Source organism: Taudactylus pleione, unplaced genomic scaffold (genome assembly GCF_031769625.1).
Source record: "Taudactylus pleione unplaced genomic scaffold, aTauple2 ptg000593l, whole genome shotgun sequence".
Classification (NCBI taxonomy): Eukaryota; Metazoa; Chordata; class Amphibia; order Anura; family Myobatrachidae; genus Taudactylus; species Taudactylus pleione.
This window is the reverse complement of record NW_028284995.1, coordinates 815,384-837,388: the sequence shown is the minus strand read 5'-3', so window position 1 is coordinate 837,388 and position 22,005 is coordinate 815,384. Positions and strand designations below refer to the sequence as shown.

At 31.4% G+C, this 22,005-nt stretch overlaps 10 non-coding genes across 10 annotated transcripts; all 10 read right to left on the bottom strand.

Moving 5' to 3' along the window:
* Window positions 1-889: 889 nt before the first annotated feature.
* Window positions 890-962, bottom strand: TRNAY-GUA (transfer RNA tyrosine (anticodon GUA)). The gene has a single exon. It is a non-coding gene; the product is annotated as a tRNA-Tyr (tRNA).
* Window positions 963-3,783: 2,821 nt separating this feature from the next.
* On the bottom strand, window positions 3,784-3,856 carry TRNAY-GUA (transfer RNA tyrosine (anticodon GUA)). Its single transcript has one exon. It is a non-coding gene; the product is annotated as a tRNA-Tyr (tRNA).
* Window positions 3,857-5,224: 1,368 nt separating this feature from the next.
* TRNAF-GAA (transfer RNA phenylalanine (anticodon GAA)) lies at window positions 5,225-5,297 on the bottom strand. The gene has a single exon. It is a non-coding gene; the product is annotated as a tRNA-Phe (tRNA).
* An 896-nt stretch (window positions 5,298-6,193) lies between these two features.
* On the bottom strand, window positions 6,194-6,266 carry TRNAF-GAA (transfer RNA phenylalanine (anticodon GAA)). Its single transcript has one exon. It is a non-coding gene; the product is annotated as a tRNA-Phe (tRNA).
* A 1,856-nt stretch (window positions 6,267-8,122) lies between these two features.
* On the bottom strand, window positions 8,123-8,195 carry TRNAY-GUA (transfer RNA tyrosine (anticodon GUA)). The gene has a single exon. It is a non-coding gene; the product is annotated as a tRNA-Tyr (tRNA).
* An 880-nt stretch (window positions 8,196-9,075) lies between these two features.
* Window positions 9,076-9,148, bottom strand: TRNAF-GAA (transfer RNA phenylalanine (anticodon GAA)). Its single transcript has one exon. It is a non-coding gene; the product is annotated as a tRNA-Phe (tRNA).
* An 894-nt stretch (window positions 9,149-10,042) lies between these two features.
* TRNAF-GAA (transfer RNA phenylalanine (anticodon GAA)) lies at window positions 10,043-10,115 on the bottom strand. The gene has a single exon. It is a non-coding gene; the product is annotated as a tRNA-Phe (tRNA).
* A 2,341-nt stretch (window positions 10,116-12,456) lies between these two features.
* TRNAF-GAA (transfer RNA phenylalanine (anticodon GAA)) lies at window positions 12,457-12,529 on the bottom strand. Its single transcript has one exon. It is a non-coding gene; the product is annotated as a tRNA-Phe (tRNA).
* Window positions 12,530-16,786: 4,257 nt separating this feature from the next.
* On the bottom strand, window positions 16,787-16,859 carry TRNAI-GAU (transfer RNA isoleucine (anticodon GAU)). The gene has a single exon. It is a non-coding gene; the product is annotated as a tRNA-Ile (tRNA).
* A 1,864-nt stretch (window positions 16,860-18,723) lies between these two features.
* TRNAF-GAA (transfer RNA phenylalanine (anticodon GAA)) lies at window positions 18,724-18,796 on the bottom strand. The gene has a single exon. It is a non-coding gene; the product is annotated as a tRNA-Phe (tRNA).
* Window positions 18,797-22,005: the final 3,209 nt, after the last annotated feature.

Below are 22,005 nucleotides of genomic sequence, written 5' to 3'. Positions count from 1 at the left end.
AAAAGTCACTAAGACCTCAACTGAGCTATGTTTGCATGGTTACACAAGGTTAAGTATCAATATTTTCCTGTCATCATGATTGCATGAAATGAAGAGAAAAGATGTGTTTTATACTGTAAATATATAAATTACAAACCATTAATCGTACATTTAAGTAAAAGTTTTCACAAATTGTGGTCAGGAAGCAGTTGTTTACTTAAAATTTTCATAATAGAGTAGCATGACGGACAACATGAAAACAATATTTAAGCTGTATTTATGCACCGTGTTTTTTAAATAACATTCTCATCATTTAGAAGTTTCTACAGAATACTCAACTATGTTAAGAAACGAAGTTGTTTACATTTGAAATACTTAAATACTGATAACTACTCAAGGAAATAAGAAAAAAGGTACTCAAACATGCTGAAACCCAGGACCTTTAGATCTTCAGTCTAACACTCTCCCAACTGATCTATTTCGGCAAAGTCTGTGTATGGCAAAAGTCACTAAGACCTCAACTGAGCTATGTTTCCATGCTTACACAAGGTTTAGTATCAATATTTTTCTGTCATCATGATTGCATGAAATGAAAAGAAAATTTGTGTTTTATACTGTAAATATATCCATTACAAACAATTAATCATACATTTAAGTAAAAGTTTTAACAAATTGTGGTCAGGAAGCATTGTTAGATTACTATAAGTTTTCATAATGGTTAGAGTAGCATGACTTACAACATGAAAACAATACTTAAGCTGTATTTATGCACCATGTTGTTAAATAAACATTCTCATCATTTAGAAGTTACTACTGAATCCTCAACTATGTTAAGAAATTACTTTTTTTAAATTTGAAATAATTAGATTCTGATCACTACTCAAGGAAAAAAGAAAAATGCACTCAAACATGTCGAAACCCGGGATCGAACCAGGGACCTTTAGATCTACAGACTAACGCTCTCCCAACTGAGCTATTTCATCAAGGTCGGTGTATGGCAAAAGTCACTAAGACCTCAACTGAGCTATGTTTGCATGGTTACACAAGGTTAAGTATCAATATTTTTCTGTCATCATGATTGCATGAAATGAACAGAAAATATGTATATTATACTGTATAACCCTTAATTATACATTTAAGTAAAAGTTTTAACAAATTGTGGTCAGGAAACATTGTTAGATTACTTCAAATTTTCATAATAGAGTAGCATGACGGACAACATGAAAACAATATTTAAGCTGTATTTATGCACTGTGTTGTTAAATAAACATTCTCATCATTTAGAAGTTACAACTGAATTCTCAACTATTTTAAGAAATTATGTTGTTTACATTTGAAATACTTAAAAACTGATAACTGCTCAAGGAAAGAAGAAAAATGGTACTGAAACATACTGAAACCCGGGACCGTTAGATCTTCAGTCTAACGCTCTCCCAACTGAGCAATTTTGGCAAAGTCTGTGTATGGCAAAAGCCACTAAGACCTCAACTGAGCTATGTTTGCATGGTTACACAAGGTTTAGTATCAATATTTTTCTGTCATCATGATTGCATTAAATGAAAAGAAAATATGTGTATTATACTGTATAACCCTTAATTATACATTTAAGTAAAAGTTTTAACAAATTGTGGTCAGGAAGCATTGTTAGATTACTTCAAATTTTCATAATAGTTAGAGTAGCATGAATTACAACATGAAAAAAATATTTAAGCTGTATTTATGCACCGTGTTGTTAATTAAACATTCTCATCATTTAGAAGTTACTACTGAATACTCAACTATGTTAAGAAATGATGTTGTTTAAATTTGAAATAATTAAATACTGATAACTACTCAAGGAAATAAGAAAAAAGGTACTCAAACATGTTGAAACCCGGGACCTTTAGATCTTCAGTCTAACGCTCTCCCAACTGAGCTATTTTGGCAAAGTCTGTGTATGGCAAAAGTCACTAAGACCTCAACTGAGCTATGTTTGCATGGTTACACAAGGTTTAGTATCAATATTTTTCTTCCATCAGGATTGCATGAAATGAAAAGAAAATATGTGTTTTATACTGTATAACCCTTAATTATACATTTATGTAAAAGTTTTAACAAATTGTGGTCATTAAGCATTGTTAGGTTACTTCAAATTTTCATAATAGAGTAGCATGACGGACAACATGAAAACAATATTTAAGCTGTTTTTTTGCACCGTGTTGTTAAATAAACATTCTCATCATTTAGGAGATACTACTGAATACTCAACTATGTTAAGAAATGATGTTGTTTATATTTGAAATAATTAAATACTGATCACTACTCAAGGGAAAAAGAAAAAAGAACTCAAACATTCCGAAACCCGGGATCGAACCAAGGACATTTAGATCTTCAGTATAACGCTCTCCCAAATGAGCTATTTCGGCAAGGTCGGTGTTTGGCAAAAGTCACTAAGACCTCAACTGAGATATGTTTGCATGCTTACACAAGGTTTAGTATCAATATTTTTCTGTCATCATGATTGCATGAAATGAAAAGAAATTATGTGTTTTATGCTGTAAATATATCCATTACAAACCCTTAATCATACATTTAAGTAAAATTTTTAACAAATTGTGGTCAGGAAGCATTGTTAGATTACTTCAAATTTTCATAATAGAGTAGCATGATGGACAACATGAAAACAATATTTAAGCTGTATTTATGCACCGTGTTGTTAAATAAACATTCTCATCATTTAGAAGTTACTACTGAATACTCAACTATGTAAAGAAATGATGTTGTTTAAATTTGAAATAATTAAATTCTGATCACTACTCAAGGGAAAAAGAAAAAAGAACTCAAACATGCCGAAACCCGGGATCGAACCACGGACATTTAGATCTTCAGTATAACGCTCTCCCAAATGAGCTATTTCAGCAAGGTCGGTGTTTGGCAAAAGTCACTAAGACCTCAACTGAGCTATGTTTGCATGGTTACACAAGGTTAAGTATCAATATTTTCCTGTCATCATGATTGCATGAAATGAAGAGAAAAGATGTGTTTTATACTGTAAATATATAAATTACAAACCATTAATCGTACATTTAAGTAAAAGTTTTCACAAATTGTGGTCAGGAAGCAGTTGTTTACTTAAAATTTTCATAATAGAGTAGCATGACGGACAACATGAAAACAATATTTAAGCTGTATTTATGCACCGTGTTTTTTAAATAACATTCTCATCATTTAGAAGTTTCTACAGAATACTCAACTATGTTAAGAAACGATGTTGTTTACATTTGAAATACTTAAATACTGATAACTACTCAAGGAAATAAGAAAAAAGGTACTCAAACATGCTGAAACCCAGGACCTTTAGATCTTCAGTCTAACACTCTCCCAACTGATCTATTTCGGCAAAGTCTGTGTATGGCAAAAGTCACTAAGACCTCAACTGAGCTATGTTTCCATGCTTACACAAGGTTTAGTATCAATATTTTTCTGTCATCATGATTGCATGAAATGAAAAGAAAATTTGTGTTTTATACTGTAAATATATCCATTACAAACAATTAATCATACATTTAAGTAAAAGTTTTAACAAATTGTGGTCAGAAAGCATTGTTAGATTACTTCAAGTTTTCATAATGGTTAGAGTAGCATGACTTACAACATGAAAACAATACTTAAGCTGTATTTATGCACCATGTTGTTAAATAAACATTCTCATCATTTAGAAGTTACTACTGAATCCTCAACTATGTTAAGAAATTACTTTTTTTAAATTTGAAATAATTAGATTCTGATCACTACTCAAGGAAAAAAGAAAAATGCACTCAAACATGTCGAAACCCGGGATCGAACCAGGGACCTTTAGATCTACAGACTAACGCTCTCCCAACTGAGCTATTTCATCAAGGTCGGTGTATGGCAAAAGTCACTAAGACCTCAACTGAGCTATGTTTGCATGGTTACACAAGGTTAAGTATCAATATTTTTCTGTCATCATGATTGCATGAAATGAACAGAAAATATGTATATTATACTGTATAACCCTTAATTATACATTTAAGTAAAAGTTTTAACAAATTGTGGTCAGGAAACATTGTTAGATTACTTCAAATTTTCATAATAGAGTAGCATGACGGACAACATGAAAACAATATTTAAGCTGTATTTATGCACTGTGTTGTTAAATAAACATTCTCATCATTTAGAAGTTACAACTGAATTCTCAACTATTTTAAGAAATTATGTTGTTTACATTTGAAATACTTAAAAACTGATAACTGCTCAAGGAAAGAAGAAAAATGGTACTGAAACATACTGAAACCCGAGACCGTTAGATCTTCAGTCTAACGCTCTCCCAACTGAGCAATTTTGGCAAAGTCTGTGTATGGCAAAAGCCACTAAGACCTCAACTGAGCTATGTTTGCATGGTTACACAAGGTTTAGTATCAATATTTTTCTGTCATCATGATTGCATTAAATGAAAAGAAAATATGTGTATTATACTGTATAACCCTTAATTATACATTTAAGTAAAAGTTTTAACAAATTGTGGTCAGGAAGCATTGTTAGATTACTTCAAATTTTCATAATAGTTAGAGTAGCATGAATTACAACATGAAAAAAATATTTAAGCTGTATTTATGCACCGTGTTGTTAATTAAACATTCTCATCATTTAGAAGTTACTACTGAATACTCAACTATGTTAAGAAATGATGTTGTTTAAATTTGAAATAATTAAATACTGATAACTACTCAAGGAAATAAGAAAAAAGGTACTCAAACATGTTGAAACCCGGGACCTTTAGATCTTCAGTCTAACGCACTCCCAACTGAGCTATTTCAGCAAAGTCTGTGTATGGCAAAAGTCACTAAGACCTCAACTGAGCTATGTTTGCATGGTTACACAAGATTTAGTATTAATATTTTTCTGTCATCATGATTGCATGAAATGAAAAGAAAATTTGTGTTTTATACTGTAAATATATCCATTACAAATAATTAATCATACATTTAAGTAAAAGTTTTAACAAATTGTGGTCAGGAAGCATTGTTAGATTACTTCAAGTTTTCAAAATGGTTAGAGTAGCATGACTTACAACATGAAAACAATACTTAAGCTGTATTTATGCACCATGTTGTTAAATAAACATTCTCATCATTTAGAAGTTACTACTGAATACTCAACTATGTTAAGAAATTATGTTGTTTAAATTTGAAATAATTAAATTCTGATCACTACTCAAGGAAAAAAGAAAAAATACACTCTATCATGCCGAAACCCAGGATCGAACCAGGGACCTTTAGATCTTCAGTCTAACGCTCTCCCAACTGAGCTATTTCGGCAAGGTCGGTGTATGGCAAAAGTCACTAAGACCTCAACTGAGCTATTTTTGCATGGTTACACAAGGTTAAGTATCAATATTTTTCTGACATCATGGTTCCATGAAATGAAGAGAAAAGATGTGTTTTATACTGTAAATATATAAATTACAAATCCTTAATCGTACATTTAAGTAAAAGTTTTATCAAGTTGTGGAGAGGAAGCTTCAAATTTTCATAATAGAGTAGCATGACGGACAACATGAAAACAATATTTAAGCTGTATTTATGCATCGTGTTATTAAATAAACATTCTCATCATTTAGAAGATACTACTGAATACTCAACTATGTTGAGAAATGATGTTGTTTACATTTGAAATAATTAAATACTGATAAGTACTCAAGGAAAAAAGAAAAAATGTACTCAAACATGCTGAGACCCGGGTCCTTTAGAGCTTCAGTCTAATGCTCTCCCAACTGAGCTATTTCGGCAAAGTCTGTGTATGGCAAAAGTCACTAAGACCTCAACTGAGCTATGTTTGCATGCTTACACAAGGTTTAGTATCAATATTTTTCTGTCATCATGATTGCATGAACTGAAAAGAAAATATGTGTTTTATACTGTAAATATATCCATTATAAACCCTTAATCATACATTTAAGTAAAAGTTTTCACAAATTGTGGTCAGGAAGCATTGTTAGATTACTTCCAATTTTCATAATAGTTAGAGTAGAATGACTTACAACATGAAAACAATTGTTAAGCTGTATTTATGCACCATGTTGTTAATTAAACATTCTCATCATATAGAAGTTACTACTGAATACTCAACTATGTTAAGAAATGATGTTGTTTAAATTTGAAATAATTAAATTCTGATCACTACTCAAGGAAAAAAGAAAAAATGCACTCTAACATGCCGAAACCCGGGATCGAACCAGAGACCTTTAGATCTTCAGTCTAACGCTCTCCCAACTGAGCTATTTCGGCAAGGTCGGTGTATGGCAAAAGTCACTAAGACCTCAAGTGAGCTATTTTTGCATGGTTACACAAGGTTAAGTATCAATATTTTTCTGACATCATGGTTCCATGAAATGAAGAGAAAAGATGTGTTTTATACTGTAAATAGATAAATTACAAACCCTTAATCGTACATTTAAGTAAAAGTTTTATCAAATTGTGGTCAGGAAGCTTCAAATTTTCATAATAGAGTAGCATGACGGACAACATGAAAACAATATTTAAGCTGTATTTATGCACCGTGTTATTAAATAAACATTCTCATCAATTAGAAGATACTACTGAATACTCAACTATGTTAAGAAATGATATTGTTTACATTTGAAATAATTAAATACAGATAACTACTCAAGGAAAAAAGAAAAAATGTACTCAAACATGCTGAGACCCGGGTCCTTTAGAGCTTCAGTCTAATGCTCTCCCAACTGAGCTATTTCGGCAAAGTCTGTGTATGGCAAAAGTCACTAAGACCTAAACTGAGCTATGTTTGCATGGTTACACAAGGTTTAGTATCAATATTTTTCTTCCATCAGGATTGCATGAAATGAAAAGAAAATATGTGTTTTATACTGTATAACCCTTAATTATACATTTACGTAAAAGTTTTAACAAATTGTGGTCAGGAAGCATTGTTAGATTACTTCAAATTTTCATAATAGAGTAGCATGATGGACAACATGAAAACAATATTTAAGCTGTATTTATGCACCGTGTTGTTAAATAAACATTCTCATCATTTAGAAGTTACTACTGAATACTCAACTATGTAAAGAAATGATGTTGTTTAAATTTGAAATAATTAAATTCTGATCACTACTCAAGGGAAAAAGAAAAAAGAACTCAAACATGCCGAAACCCGGGATCGAACCACGGACATTTAGATCTTCAGTATAACGCTCTCCCAAATGAGCTATTTCGGCAAGGTCGGTGTTTGGCAAAAGTCACTAAGACCTCAACTGAGCTATGTTTTCATGGTTACACAAGGTTAAGTATCAATATTTTCCTGTCATCATGATTGCATGAAATGAAGAGAAAAGATGTGTTTTATACTGTAAATATATAAATTACAAACCATTAATCGTACATTTAAGTAAAAGTTTTCACAAATTGTGGTCAGGAAGCAGTTTGTTTACTTAAAATTTTCATAATAGAGTAGCATGACGGACAGCATGAAAACAATATTTAAGCTGTATTTATGCACCGTGTTTTTTAAATAACATTCTCATCATTTAGAAGTTTCTACAGAATACTCAACTATGTTAAGAAACGATGTTGTTTACATTTGAAATACTTAAATACTGATAACTACTCAAGGAAATAAGAAAAAAGGTACTCAAACATGCTGAAACCCGGGACCTTTAGATCTTCAGTCTAACACTCTCCCAACTGATCTATTTCGGCAAAGTCTGTGTATGGCAAAAGTCACTAAGACCTCAACTGAGCTATGTTTCCATGCTTACACAAGGTTTAGTATCAATATTTTTCTTTCATCATGATTGCATGAAATGAAAAGAAAATTTGTGTTTTATACTGTAAATATATCCATTACAAACAATTAATCATACATTTAAGTAAAAGTTTTAACAAATTGTGGTCAGGAAGCATTGTTAGATTACTTCAAGTTTTCATAATGGTTAGAGTAGCATGACTTACAACATGAAAACAATACTTAAACTGTATTTATGCACCATGTTGTTAAATAAACATTCTCATCATTTAGAAGTTACTACTGAATCCTCAACTATGTTAAGAAATTACTTTTTTTAAATTTGAAATAATTAGATTCTGATCAATACTCAAGGAAAAAAGAAAAATGCAGTCAAACATGCCGAACCCCAGTATCGAACCAGGGACCTTTAGATCTACAGACTAACGCTCTCCCAACTGAGCTATTTCAGCAAGGTCGGTGTATGGCAAAAGTCACTAAGACCTCAACTGAGCTATGTTTGCATGGTTACACAAGGTTTAGTATCAATATTTTTCTGTCATCATGATTGCATGAAATGAACAGAAAATATGTATATTATACTGTATAACCCTTAATTATACATTTAAGTAAAAGTTTTAACAAATTGTGGTCAGGAAACATTGTTAGATCACTTCAAATTTTCATAATAGAGTAGCATGACGGACAACATGAAAACAATATTTAAGCTGTATTTATGCACCGTGTTGTTAAATAAACATTCTCATCATTTAGAAGTTACAACTGAATACTCAACTATTTTAAGAAATTATGTTGTTTACATTTGAAATACTTAAAAACTGATAACTGCTCAAGGAAAGAAGAAAAAAGGTACTGAAACATGCTGAAACCCGGGACCGTTAGATCTTCAGTCTAACGCTCTCCCAAATGAGCTATTTTGGCAAAGTCTGTGTATGGCAAAAGTCACTAAGACCTCAACTGAGCTATGTTTGCATGGTTACACAAGGTTTAGTATCAATATTTTTCTGTCATCATGATTGCATTAAATGAAAAGAAAATATGTGTATTATACTGTATAACCCTTAATTATACATTTAAGTAAAAGTTTTAACAAATTGTGGTCAGGAAGCATTGTTAGATTACTTCAAATTTTCATTATAGTTAGAGTAGCATGACTTACAACATGAAAACTATATTTAAGCTGTATTTATGCACCGTGTTGTTAAATAAACATTCTCGTCATTTAGAAGTTACTAATGAATACTCAACTATGTTAAGAAATGATGTTGTTTAAATTTGAAATAATTAAATTCTGATCACTACTCAAGGAAAAAAGAAAAATGCACACAATCATGCCGAAACCCGGGATCGAACCAGGGACCTTTAGATCTTCACTCTAATGCTCTCCCAACTGAGCTATTTCGGCAAGGACGGAGTAGGTCAAAAGTCACTAAGACCTCAACTGAGCTATGTTTGCATGGTTACACAAGGTTAAGTATCAATATTTTTCTGACATCATGGTTGCATGAAATGAAGAGAAAAGATGTGTTTTATACTGTAAATATATAAATTACAAACCCTTAATCATACATTTAAGTAAAAGTTTTATCAAATTGTGGTCAGGAAGCTTCAAATTTTCATAATAGAGTAGCATGATGGACAACATGAAAACAATATTTAAGCTGTATTTATGCACCGTGTTATTAAATAAACATTCTCATCATTTAGAAGATATTACTGAATACTCAACTATGTTAAGAAATGATGTTGTTTACATTTGAAATAATTAAATACTGATAACTACTCAAGAAAAAAGAAAAAAGGTACTCAAACATGCAGAGACCCAGGTCCTTTAGAGCTTCAGTCTAATGCTCTCCCAACTGAGATATTTCGGCAAAGTCTGTGTATGGCAAAAGTCACTAAGACCTCAACTGAGCTATGTTTGCATGCTTACACAAGGTTTAGTATCAATATTTTTCTGTCATCATGATTGCATGAAATGAAAAGAAAATATGTGTTTTATACTGTAAATATATCCATTACAAACCCTTAATCATACATTTAAGTAAAAGTTTTAACAAATTGTGGTCAGGAAGCATTGTTAGATTACTTCAAATTTTCATAATAGTTAGAGTTGCATGACTTACAACATGAAAACAATATTTAAGCTGTATTTATGCACCGTGTTGTTAAATAAACATTCTCGTCATTTAGAAATCACTACTAAACACTCAACTATGTTAAGAAATGATGTTGTTTAAATTTGAAATAATTAAATTCTGATCACTACTCAATGAAAAAAGAAAAATGCACTCAAACATGCCGAAACCCGGGATCGAACCAAGGACCTTTAGATTTTCAGCCTAACGCTCTCCCAACTGAGCTATTTCGGCAAGGTTGGTGTATAACAAAAGTCACTAAGACCTCAACTGTGCTATGTTTGCCTGGTTACATAAGGTTAAGTATCAATATTTTTCTGTCATCATGATTGCTTGAAATGAAGAGAAAAGATGTGTTTTATACTGTAAATATATAAATTACAAACCCTTAATCGTACATTTAAGTAAAAGTTTTAACAAATTGTGGTCAGGAAGCAGTTAGTTTACTTCAAATTTTCATAATAGAGTAGCATGATGGACAACATGAAAACAATATTTAAGCAGTATTTATGCACTGTGTTGTTAAATAAACATTCTCATCATTTAGAAGTTACTACTGAATACTCAACTATGTTAAGAAACTATGTTGTTTACATTTGAAATACTTAAAAACTGATAACTACTCAAGGAAAGAAGAAAAAAGGTACTGAAACATGCTGATACCCGGGACCTTTAGATCTTCAGTCTAACGCTCTCCGAACTGAGCTATTTCGACAAAGTCTGTGTATGGCAAAAGTCACTAAGACCTCAACTGAGCTATGTTTGCATGGTTACACAAGGTTTAGTATCAATATTTTTCTGTCATCATGATTGCATGAAATGAAAAGAAATATGTGTTTTATACTGTATAACCCTTAATTATACATTCAAATAAAAGTTTTAACAAATTGTGGTCATTAAGCATTGTTAGATTACTTCAAATTTTCATAACAGAGTAGCATGACGGACAACATGAAAACAATATTTAAGCTGTATTTTTGCACCATGTTGTTAAATAAACATTCTCATCATTTAGAAGATACTACTGAATACTCAACTATGTTAAGAAATGATTTTGTTTACATTTGAAATAATTAAATACTGATAACTACTCAAGGAAAAATGAAAAAATGTACTCAAACATGCTGAGACCCGGGACCTTTAGAGCTTCAATCTAATGCTCTCCCAACTGAGCTATTTCGGCAAAGTCTGTGTATGGCAAAAGTCACTAAGACCTCAACTGAGCTATGTTTGCATGCTTACACAAGGTTTAGTATCAATATTTTTCTGTCATCATGATTGTATGAAATGAAAAGAAAATATGTGTTTTGTACTGTATATATATCCTTTACAAACCCTTAATCATACATTTAAGTAAAAGTTTTAACAAATTGTGGTCAGGAAGCATTGTTAGATTACTTCAAATTTTCATAATAGTTAGAGTAGCATGACTTACAACATGAAAACTATATTTAAGCTTTATTTATGCACCGTGTTGTTAAATAAACATTCTCGTCATTTAGAAGTTACTAATGAATACTCAACTATGTTAAGAAATGATGTTGTTTAAATTGGAAATAATTAAATTCTGATCGCTACTCAAGGAAAAAAGAAAAATACACTCAAACATGCAGAAACCCGGGATCGAACCAGGGACCTTTAGATCTTCAGGCTAACGCTCTCCCAACTGAGCTATTTCGGCAAGGTTAGTGTATGACAAAAGTCACTAAGACCTCAACTGAGCTATGTTTGCATGGTTACACAAGGTTAAGTATCAATATTTTTCTGTCATCATGATTGCATGAAATGAAGAGAAAAGATGTGTTTTATACTGTAAATATATAAATTACAAACCCTTAATCGTACATTTAAGTACAAGTTTTAACAAATTGTGGTCAGGAAACATTGTTAGATTACTGCAAATTTTCATAATAGAGTAGCATGACGGACAACATGAAAACAATATTTAAGCTGTATTTATGCACCGTGTTGTTAAATAAACATTCTCATCATTTAGAAGTTACAACTGAATACTCAACTATTTTAAGAAATTATGTTGTTTACATTTGAAATACTTAAAAACTGATAACTGCTCAAGGAAAGAAGAAAAAAGGTACTGAAACATGCTGAAACCCGGGACCGTTAGATCTTCAGTCTAACGCTCTCCCAACTGAGCTATTTTGGCAAAGTCTGTGTATGGCAAAAGTCACTAAGACCTCAACTGAGCTATGTTTGCATGGTTACACAAGGTTTAGTATCAATATTTTTCTGTCATCATGATTGCATTAAATGAAAAGAAAATATGTGTATTATACTGTATAACCCTTAATTATACATTTAAGTAAAAGTTTTAACAAATTGTGGTCAGGAAGCATTGTTAGATTACTTCAAATTTTCATTATAGTTAGAGTAGCATGACTTACAACATGAAAACTATATTTAAGCTTTATTTATGCACCGTGTTGTTAAATAAACATTCTCGTCATTTAGAAGTTACTAATGAATACTCAACTATGTTAAGAAATGATGTTGTTTAAATTTGAAATAATTAAATTCTGATCACTACTCAAGGAAAAAAGAAAAATGCACACAATCATGCCGAAACCCGGGATCGAACCAGGGACCTTTAGATCTTCACTCTAATGCTCTCCCAACTGAGCTATTTCGGCAAGGACGGAGTAGGTCAAAAGTCACTAAGACCTCAACTGAGCTATGTTTGCATGGTTACACAAGGTTAAGTATCAATATTTTTCTGACATCATGGTTGCATGAAATGAAGTGAAAAGATGTGTTTTATACTGTAAATATATAAATTACAAACCCTTAATCATACATTTAGTAAAAGTTTTATCAAATTGTGGTCAGGAAGCTTCAAATTTTCATAATAGAGTAGCATGATGGACAACATGAAAACAATATTTAAGCCTGTATTTATGCACCGTGTTATTAAATAAACATTCTCATCATTTAGAAGATACTACTGAATACTCAACTATGTTAAGAAATGATGTTGTTTACATTTGAAATAATTAAATACTGATAACTACTCAAGGAAAAAAGAAAAAATGTACTCAAACATGCAGAGACCCAGGTCCTTTAGAGCTTCAGTCTAATGCTCTCCCAACTGAGATATTTCGGCAAAGTCTGTGAATGGCAAAAGTCACTAAGACCTCAACTGAGCTATGTTTGCATGCTTACACAAGGTTTAGTATCAATATTTTTCTGTCATCATGATTGCATGAAATGAAAAGAAAATATGTGTTTTATACTGTAAATATATCCATTACAAACCCTTAATCATACATTTAAGTAAAAGTTTTAACAAATTGTGGTCAGGAAGCATTGTTAGATTACTTCAAATTTTCATAATAGTTAGAGTTGCATGACTTACAACATGAAAACAATATTTAAGCTGTATTTATGCACCGTGTTGTTAAATAAACATTCTCGTCATTTAGAAATCACTACTAAACACTCAACTATGTTAAGAAATGATGTTGTTTAAATTTGAAATAATTAAATTCTGATCACTACTCAATGAAAAAAGAAAAAATGCACTCAAACATGCCGAAACCCGGGATCGAACCAAGACCTTTAGATTTTCAGCCTAACGCTCTCCCAACTGAGCTATTTCGGCAAGGTTGGTGTATGATAAAAGTCACTAAGACCTCAACTGTGCTATGTTTTGCCTGGTTACATAAGGTTTAGTATCAATATTTTTCTGTCATCATGATTGCTTGAAATGAAGAGAAAAGATGTGTTTTATACTGTAAATATATAAATTACAAACCCTTAATCGTACATTTAAGTAAAAGTTTTAACAAATTGTGGTCAGGAAGCAGTTAGTTTACTTCAAATTTTCATAATAGAGTAGCATGATGGACAACATGAAAACAATATTTAAGCAGTATTATGCACTGTGTTGTTAAATAAACATTCTCATCATTTAGAAGTTACTACTGAATACTCAACTATGTTAAGAACGATGTTGTTTACATTTGAAAAACTTAAAAACTGATAACTACTCAAGGAAAGAAGAAAAAAGGTACTGAAACATGCTGATACCCGGGACCTTTAGATCTTCAGTCTAACGCTCTCCGAACTGAGCTATTTCGACAAAGTCTGTGTATGGCAAAAGTCACTAAGACCTACAACTGAGCTATGTTTGCATGGTTACACAAGGTTTAGTATCAATATTTTTCTGTCATCATGATTGCATGAAATGAAAAGAAATATGTGTTTTATACTGTATAACCCTTAATTATACATTCAAATAAAAGTTTTAACAAATTGTGGTCATTAAGCATTGTTAGATTACTTCAAATTTTCATAACAGAGTAGCATGACGGACAACATGAAAACAATATTTAAGCTGTATTTTTGCACCATGTTGTTAAATAAACATTCTCATCATTTAGAAGATACTACTGAATACTCAACTATGTTAAGAAATGATTTTGTTTACATTTGAAATAATTAAATACTGATAACTACTCAAGGAAAAAATGAAAAAATGTACTCAAACATGCTGAGACCCGGGACCTTTAGAGCTTCAATCTAATGCTCTCCCAACTGAGCTATTTCGGCAAAGTCTGTGTATGGCAAAAGTCACTAAGACCTCAACTGAGCTATGTTTGCATGGTTACACAAGGTTTAGTATCAATATTTTTCTGTCATCATGATTGCATGAAATGAAAAGAAATATGTGTTTTATACTGTATAACCCTTAATTATACATTCAAATAAAAGTTTTAACAAATTGTGGTCATTAAGCATTGTTAGATTACTTCAAATTTTCATAACAGAGTAGCATGACGGACAACATGAAAACAATATTTAAGCTGTATTTTTGCACCATGTTGTTAAATAAACTTTCTCATCATTTAGAAGATACTACTGAATACTCAACTATGTTAAGAAATGATTTTGTTTACATTTGAATAATTAAATACTGATAACTACTCAAGGAAAAATGAAAAATGTACTCAAACATGCTGAGACCGGGACCTTTAGAGCTTCAATCTAATGCTCTCCCAACTGAGCTATTTCGGCAAAGTCTGTGTATGGCAAAAGTCACTAAGACCTCAACTGAGCTATGTTTGCATGCTTACACAAGGTTTAGTATCAATATTTTTCTGTCATCATGATTGTATGAAATGAAAAGAAAATATGTGTTTTGTACTGTATATATATCCTTTACAAACCCTTAATCATACATTTAAGTAAAAGTTTTAACAAATTGTGGTCAGGAAGCATTGTTAGATTACTTCAAATTTTCATAATAGTTAGAGTAGCATGACTTACAACATGAAAACTATATTTAAGCTTTATTTATGCACCGTGTTGTTAAATAAACATTCTCGTCATTTAGAAGTTACTAATGAATACTCAACTATGTTAAGAAATGATGTTGTTTAAATTGGAAATAATTAAATTCTGATCGCTACTCAAGGAAAAAAGAAAAATACACTCAAACATGCAGAAACCCGGGATCGAACCAAGGACCTTTAGATTTTCAGCCTAACGCTCTCCCAACTGAGCTATTTCGGCAAGGTTGGAGTATAACAAAAGTCACTAAGACCTCAACTGTGCTATGTTTGCCTGGTTACATAAGGTTAAGTATCAATATTTTTCTGTCATCATGATTGCTTGAAATGAAGAGAAAAGATGTGTTTTATACTGTAAATATATAAATTACAAACCCTTAATCGTACATTTAAGTAAAAGTTTTAACAAATTGTGGTCAGGAAGCAGTTAGTTTACTTCAAATTTTCATAATAGAGTAGCATGATGGACAACATGAAAACAATATTTAAGCAGTATTTATGCACTGTGTTGTTAAATAAACATTCTCATCATTTAGAAGTTACTACTGAATACTCAACTATGTTAAGAAACTATGTTGTTTACATTTGAAATACTTAAAAACTGATAACTACTCAAGGAAAGAAGAAAAAAGGTACTGAAACATGCTGATACCCGGACCTTTAGATCTTCAGTCTAACGCTCTCTGAACTGAGCTATTTCGACAAAGTCTGTGTATGGCAAAAGTCACGTAAGACCTCAACTGAGCTATGTTTGCATGGTTACACAAGGTTTAGTATCAATATTTTTCTGTCATCATGATTGCATGAAATGAAAAGAAATATGTGTTTTTATACTGTATAACCCTTAATTATACATTCAAATAAAAGTTTTAACAAATTGTGGTCATTAAGCATTGTTAGATTACTTCAAATTTTCATAACAGAGTAGCATGACGGACAACATGAAAACAATATTAAAGCTGTATTTTTGCACCATGTTGTTAAATAAACATTCTCATCATTTAGAAGATACTACTGAATACTCAACTATGTTAAGAAATGATTTTGTTTACATTTGAAATAATTAAATACTGATAACTACTCAAGGAAAAATGAAAAAATGTACTCAAACATGCTGAGACCCGGGACCTTTAGAGCTTCAATCTAATGCTCTCCCAACTGAGCTATTTCGGCAAAGTCTGTGTATGGCAAAAGTCACTAAGACCTCAACTGAGCTATGTTTGCATGCTTACACAAGGTTTAGTATCAATATTTTTCTGTCATCATGATTGTATGAAATGAAAAGAAAATATGTGTTTTGTACTGTATATATATCCTTTACAAACCCTTAATCATACATTTAAGTAAAAGTTTTAACAAATTGTGGTCAGGAAGCATTGTTAGATTACTTCAAATTTTCATAATAGTTAGAGTAGCATGACTTACAACATGAAAACTATATTTAAGCTTTATTTATGCACCGTGTTGTTAAATAAACATTCTCGTCATTTAGAAGTTACTAATGAATACTCAACTATGTTAAGAAATGATGTTGTTTAAATTGGAAATAATTAAATTCTGATCGCTACCTCAAGGAAAAAAGAAAAATACACTCAAACATGCAGAAACCCGGGATCGAACCAGGGACCTTTAGATCATCAGGCTAACGCTCTCCCAACTGAGCTATTTCGGCAAGGTGAGTGTATGACAAAAGTCACTAAGACCTCAACTGAGCTATGTTTGCATGGTTACACAAGGTTAAGTATCAATATTTTTCTGTCATCATGATTGCATGAAATGAAGAGAAAAGATGTGTTTTATACTGTAAATATATAAATTACAAACCCTTAATCGTACATTTAAGTACAAGTTTTAACAAATTGTGGTCAGGAAACATTGTTAGATTACTTCAAATTTTCATAATAGAGTAGCATGACGGACAACATGAAAACAATATTTAAGCTGTATTTATGCACCGTGTTGTTAAATAAACATTCTCATCATTTAGAAGTTACAACTGAATACTCAACTATTTTAAGAAATTATGTTGTTTACATTTGAAATACTTAAAAACTGATAACTGCTCAAGGAAAGAAGAAAAAAGGTACTGAAACATGCTGAAACCCGGGACCGTTAGATCTTCAGTCTAACGCTCTCCCAACTGAGCTATTTTGGCAAAGTCTGTGTATGGCAAAAGTCACTAAGACCTCAACTGAGCTATGTTTGCATGGTTACACAAGGTTTAGTATCAATATTTTTCTGTCATCATGATTGCTTTAAATGAAAAGAAAATATGTGTATTATACTGTATAACCCTTAATTATACATTTAAGTAAAAGTTTTAACAAATTGTGGTCAGGAAGCATTGTTAGATTACTTCAAATTTTCATTATAGTTAGAGTAGCATGACTTACAACATGAAAACTATATTTAAGCTTTATTTATGCACCGTGTTGTTAAATAAACATTCTCGTCATTTAGGAAGTTACTAATGAATACTCAACTATGTTAAGAAATGATGTTGTTTAAATTTGAAATAATTAAATTCTGATCACTACTCAAGGAAAAATGAAAAATGCACACAATCATGCCGAAACCGGGATCGAACCAGGGACCTTTAGATCTTCACTCTAATCCTCTCCCAACTGAGCTATTTCGGCAAGGACGGAGTAGGTCAAAAGTCACTAAGACCTCAACTGAGCTATGTTTGCATGGTTACACAAGGTTAAGTATCAATATTTTTCTGACATCATGGTTGCATGAAATGAAGAGAAAAGATGTGTTTTATACTGTAAATATATAAATTACAAACCCTTAATCATACATTTAAGTAAAAGTTTTATCAAATTGTGGTCAGGAAGCTTCAAATTTTCATAATAGAGTAGCATGATGGACAACATCAAAAAACAATATTTAAGCTGTATTTATGCACCGTGTTATTAAATAAACATTCTCATCATTTAGAAGATACTACTGAATACTCAACTATGTTAAGAAATGATGTTGTTTACATTTGAAATAATTAAATACTGATAACTACTCAAGGAAAAAAGAAAAAATGTACTCAAACATGCAGAGACCCAGGTCCTTTAGAGCTTCAGTCTAATGCTCTCCCAACTGAGATATTTCGGCAAAGTCTGTGAATGGCAAAAGTCACTAAGACCTCAACTGAGCTATGTTTGCATGCTTACACAAGGTTTAGTATCAATATTTTTCTGTCATCATGATTGCATGAAATGAAAAGAAAATATGTGTTTTATACTGTAAATATATCCATTACAAACCCTTAATCATACATTTAAGTAAAAGTTTTAACAAATTGTGGTCAGGAAGCATTGTTAGATTACTTCAAATTTTCATAATAGTTAGAGTTGCATGACTTACAACATGAAAACAATATTTAAGCTGTATTTATGCACCGTGTTGTTAAATAAACATTCTCGTCATTTAGAAATCACTACTAAACACTCAACTATGTTAAGAAATGATGTTGTTTAAATTTGAAATAATTAAATTCTGATCACTACTCAATGAAAAAAGAAAAATGCACTCAAACATGCCGAAACCCGGGATCGAACCAAGGACCTTTAGATTTTCAGCCTAACGCTCTCCCAACTGAGCTATTTCGGCAAGGTTGGTGTATGACAAAAGTCACTAAGACCTCAACTGTGCTATGTTTGCCTGGTTACATAAGGTTAAGTATCAATATTTTTCTGTCATCATGATTGCTTGAAATGAAGAGAAAAGATGTGTTTTATACTGTAAATATATAAATTACAAACCCTTAATCGTACATTTAAGTAAAAGTTTTAACAAATTGTGGTCAGGAAGCAGTTAGTTTACTTCAAATTTTCATAATAGAGTAGCATGATGGACAACATGAAAACAATATTTAAGCAGTATTTATGCACTGTGTTGTTAAATAAACATTCTCATCATTTAGAAGTTACTACTGAATACTCAACTATGTTAAGAAACGATGTTGTTTACATTTGAAATACTTAAAAACTGATAACTACTCAAGGAAAGAAGAAAAAAGGTACTGAAACATGCTGATACCCGGGACCTTTAGATCTTCAGTCTAACGCTCTCCGAACTGAGCTATTTCGACAAAGTCTGTGTATGGCAAAAGTCACTAAGACCTCAACTGAGCTATGTTTGCATGGTTACACAAGGTTTAGTATCAATATTTTTCTGTCATCATGATTGCATGAAATGAAAAGAAATATGTGTTTTATACTGTATAACCCTTAATTATACATTCAAATAAAAGTTTTAACAAATTGTGGTCATTAAGCATTGTTAGATTACTTCAAATTTTCATAACAGAGTAGCATGACGGACAACATGAAAACAATATTTAAGCTGTATTTTTGCACCATGTTGTTAAATAAACATTCTCATCATTTAGAAGATACTACTGAATACTCAACTATGTTAAGAAATGATTTTGTTTACATTTGAAATAATTAAATACTGATAACTACTCAAGGAAAAATGAAAAAATGTACTCAAACATGCTGAGACCCGGGACCTTTAGAGCTTCAATCTAATGCTCTCCCAACTGAGCTATTTCGGCAAAGTCTGTGTATGGCAAAAGTCACTAAGACCTCAACTGAGCTATGTTTGCATGCTTACACAAGGTTTAGTATCAATATTTTTCTGTCATCATGATTGTATGAAATGAAAAGAAAATATGTGTTTTGTACTGTATATATATCCTTTACAAACCCTTAATCATACATTTAAGTAAAAGTTTTAACAAATTGTGGTCAGGAAGCATTGTTAGATTACTTCAAATTTTCATAATAGTTAGAGTAGCATGACTTACAACATGAAAACTATATTTAAGCTTTATTTATGCACCGTGTTTTTAAATTAACATTCTCGTCATTTAGAAGTTACTAATGAATACTCAACTATGTTAAGAAATGATGTTGTTTAAATTGGAAATAATTAAATTCTGATCGCTACTCAAGGAAAAAAGAAAAATACACTCAAACATGCAGAAACCCAGGATCGAACCAAGGACCTTTAGATCTTCAGGCTAACGCTCTCCCAACTGAGCTATTTCGGCAAGGTTAGTGTATGACAAAAGTCACTAAGACCTCAACTGAGCTATGTTTGCATGGTTACACAAGGTTAAGTATCAATATTTTTCTGTCATCATGATTGCATGAAATGAAGAGAAAAGATGTGTTTTATACTGTAAATATATAAATTACAAACCCTTAATCGTACATTTAAGTACAAGTTTTAACAAATTGTGGTCAGTAAACAGTTAGCTTACTTCAAATTTTCATAATAGAGTAGCATGATGGACAACATGAAAACAATATTTAAGCTGTATTTATGCACCGTGCTGTTAAATAAACATTCTCATCATTTAGAAGTTACTACTGAATACTCAACTATGTTAAGAAACGATGTTGTTTACATTTGAAATACTTAAAAACTGATAACTGCTCAAGGAAAGAAGAAAAAAGGTACTGAAACATGCTGAAACCCGGGACCTTTAGATCTTCAGTCTAACGCTCTCCCAACTGAGCTATTTCGGCAAAGTCTGTGTATGGCAAAAGTCACTAAGACCTCAACTGAGCTATGTTTGCATGGTTACACAAGGTTTAGTATCAATATTTTTCTGTCAACATGATTGCATGAAATGAAAAGAAAATATGTGTTTTATACTGTATAACCCTTAATTATACATTTAAGTAAAAGTTTTAACAAATTGTGGTCAGGAAGCATTGTTAGATTACTTCAAATTTTCATAATAGTTAGAGTAGCATGACTTACAACATGAAAACTATATTTAAGCTGTATTTATGCACCGTGTTGATAAATAAACATTCTCGTCATTTAGAAGTTACTAATGAATACTCAACTATGTTAAGAAATGATGTTGTTTAAATTTGAAATAATTAAATTCTGATCACTACTCAAGGAAAAAAGAAAAATGCACTCAAATATGCCTAAACCCGGGATCGAACCAGGGACCTTTAGATCTTCAGTCTAACGCTCTCTCAACTGAGCTATTTCACCAAGGTCGGTATATGTCAAAAGTCACTAAGACCTCAACTGAGCAATGATTGCATGGTTACACAAGGTTAAGTATCAATATTTTTCTGTCATCATGATTGCATGAAATGAAGAGAAAAGATGTTTTTTATACTGTAAATATATAAATTACAAACCCTTAATCGTACATTTAAGGAAAAGTTTTCACAAATTGTGGTCAGGAAGCAGTTAGTTTACTTCAAATTTTCATAATAGATTAGCATGATGGACAACATGAAAACAATATTTAAGCTGTATTTGTGCACCGTGTTGTTAAATAAACATTCTCATCATTTAGAAGTTACTACTGAATACTCAACTATGTTAAGAAATGATGTTGTTTACATTTGAAATACTTAAAAACTGAAAACTGCTCAAGGAAAGAAAAAAAAAGGTACTGAAACATGCTGAAACCCAGGACCTTTAGATCTTCAGTCTAACGCTCTCCCAACTGAGCTATTTCGGCAAAGTCTGTGTATGGCAAAAGTCACTAAGACCTCAACTGAGCTATGTTTGCATGGTTACACAAGGTTTAGTATTAATATTTCTCTGTCATCATGATTGCATGAAATGAAAAGAAAATATGTGTTTTATACTGTATAACCCTTAATTATACATTTAAGTAAATGTTTTAACAAATTGTCGTCAGGAAGCATTGTTAGATTACTTCAAATTTTAATAATAGAGTAGCATGACAGACAACATGAAAACAATATTTAAGCTGTATTTATGCACCGTGTTGTTAAATAAACATTCTCATCATTTAGAAGTTACTACAGAAT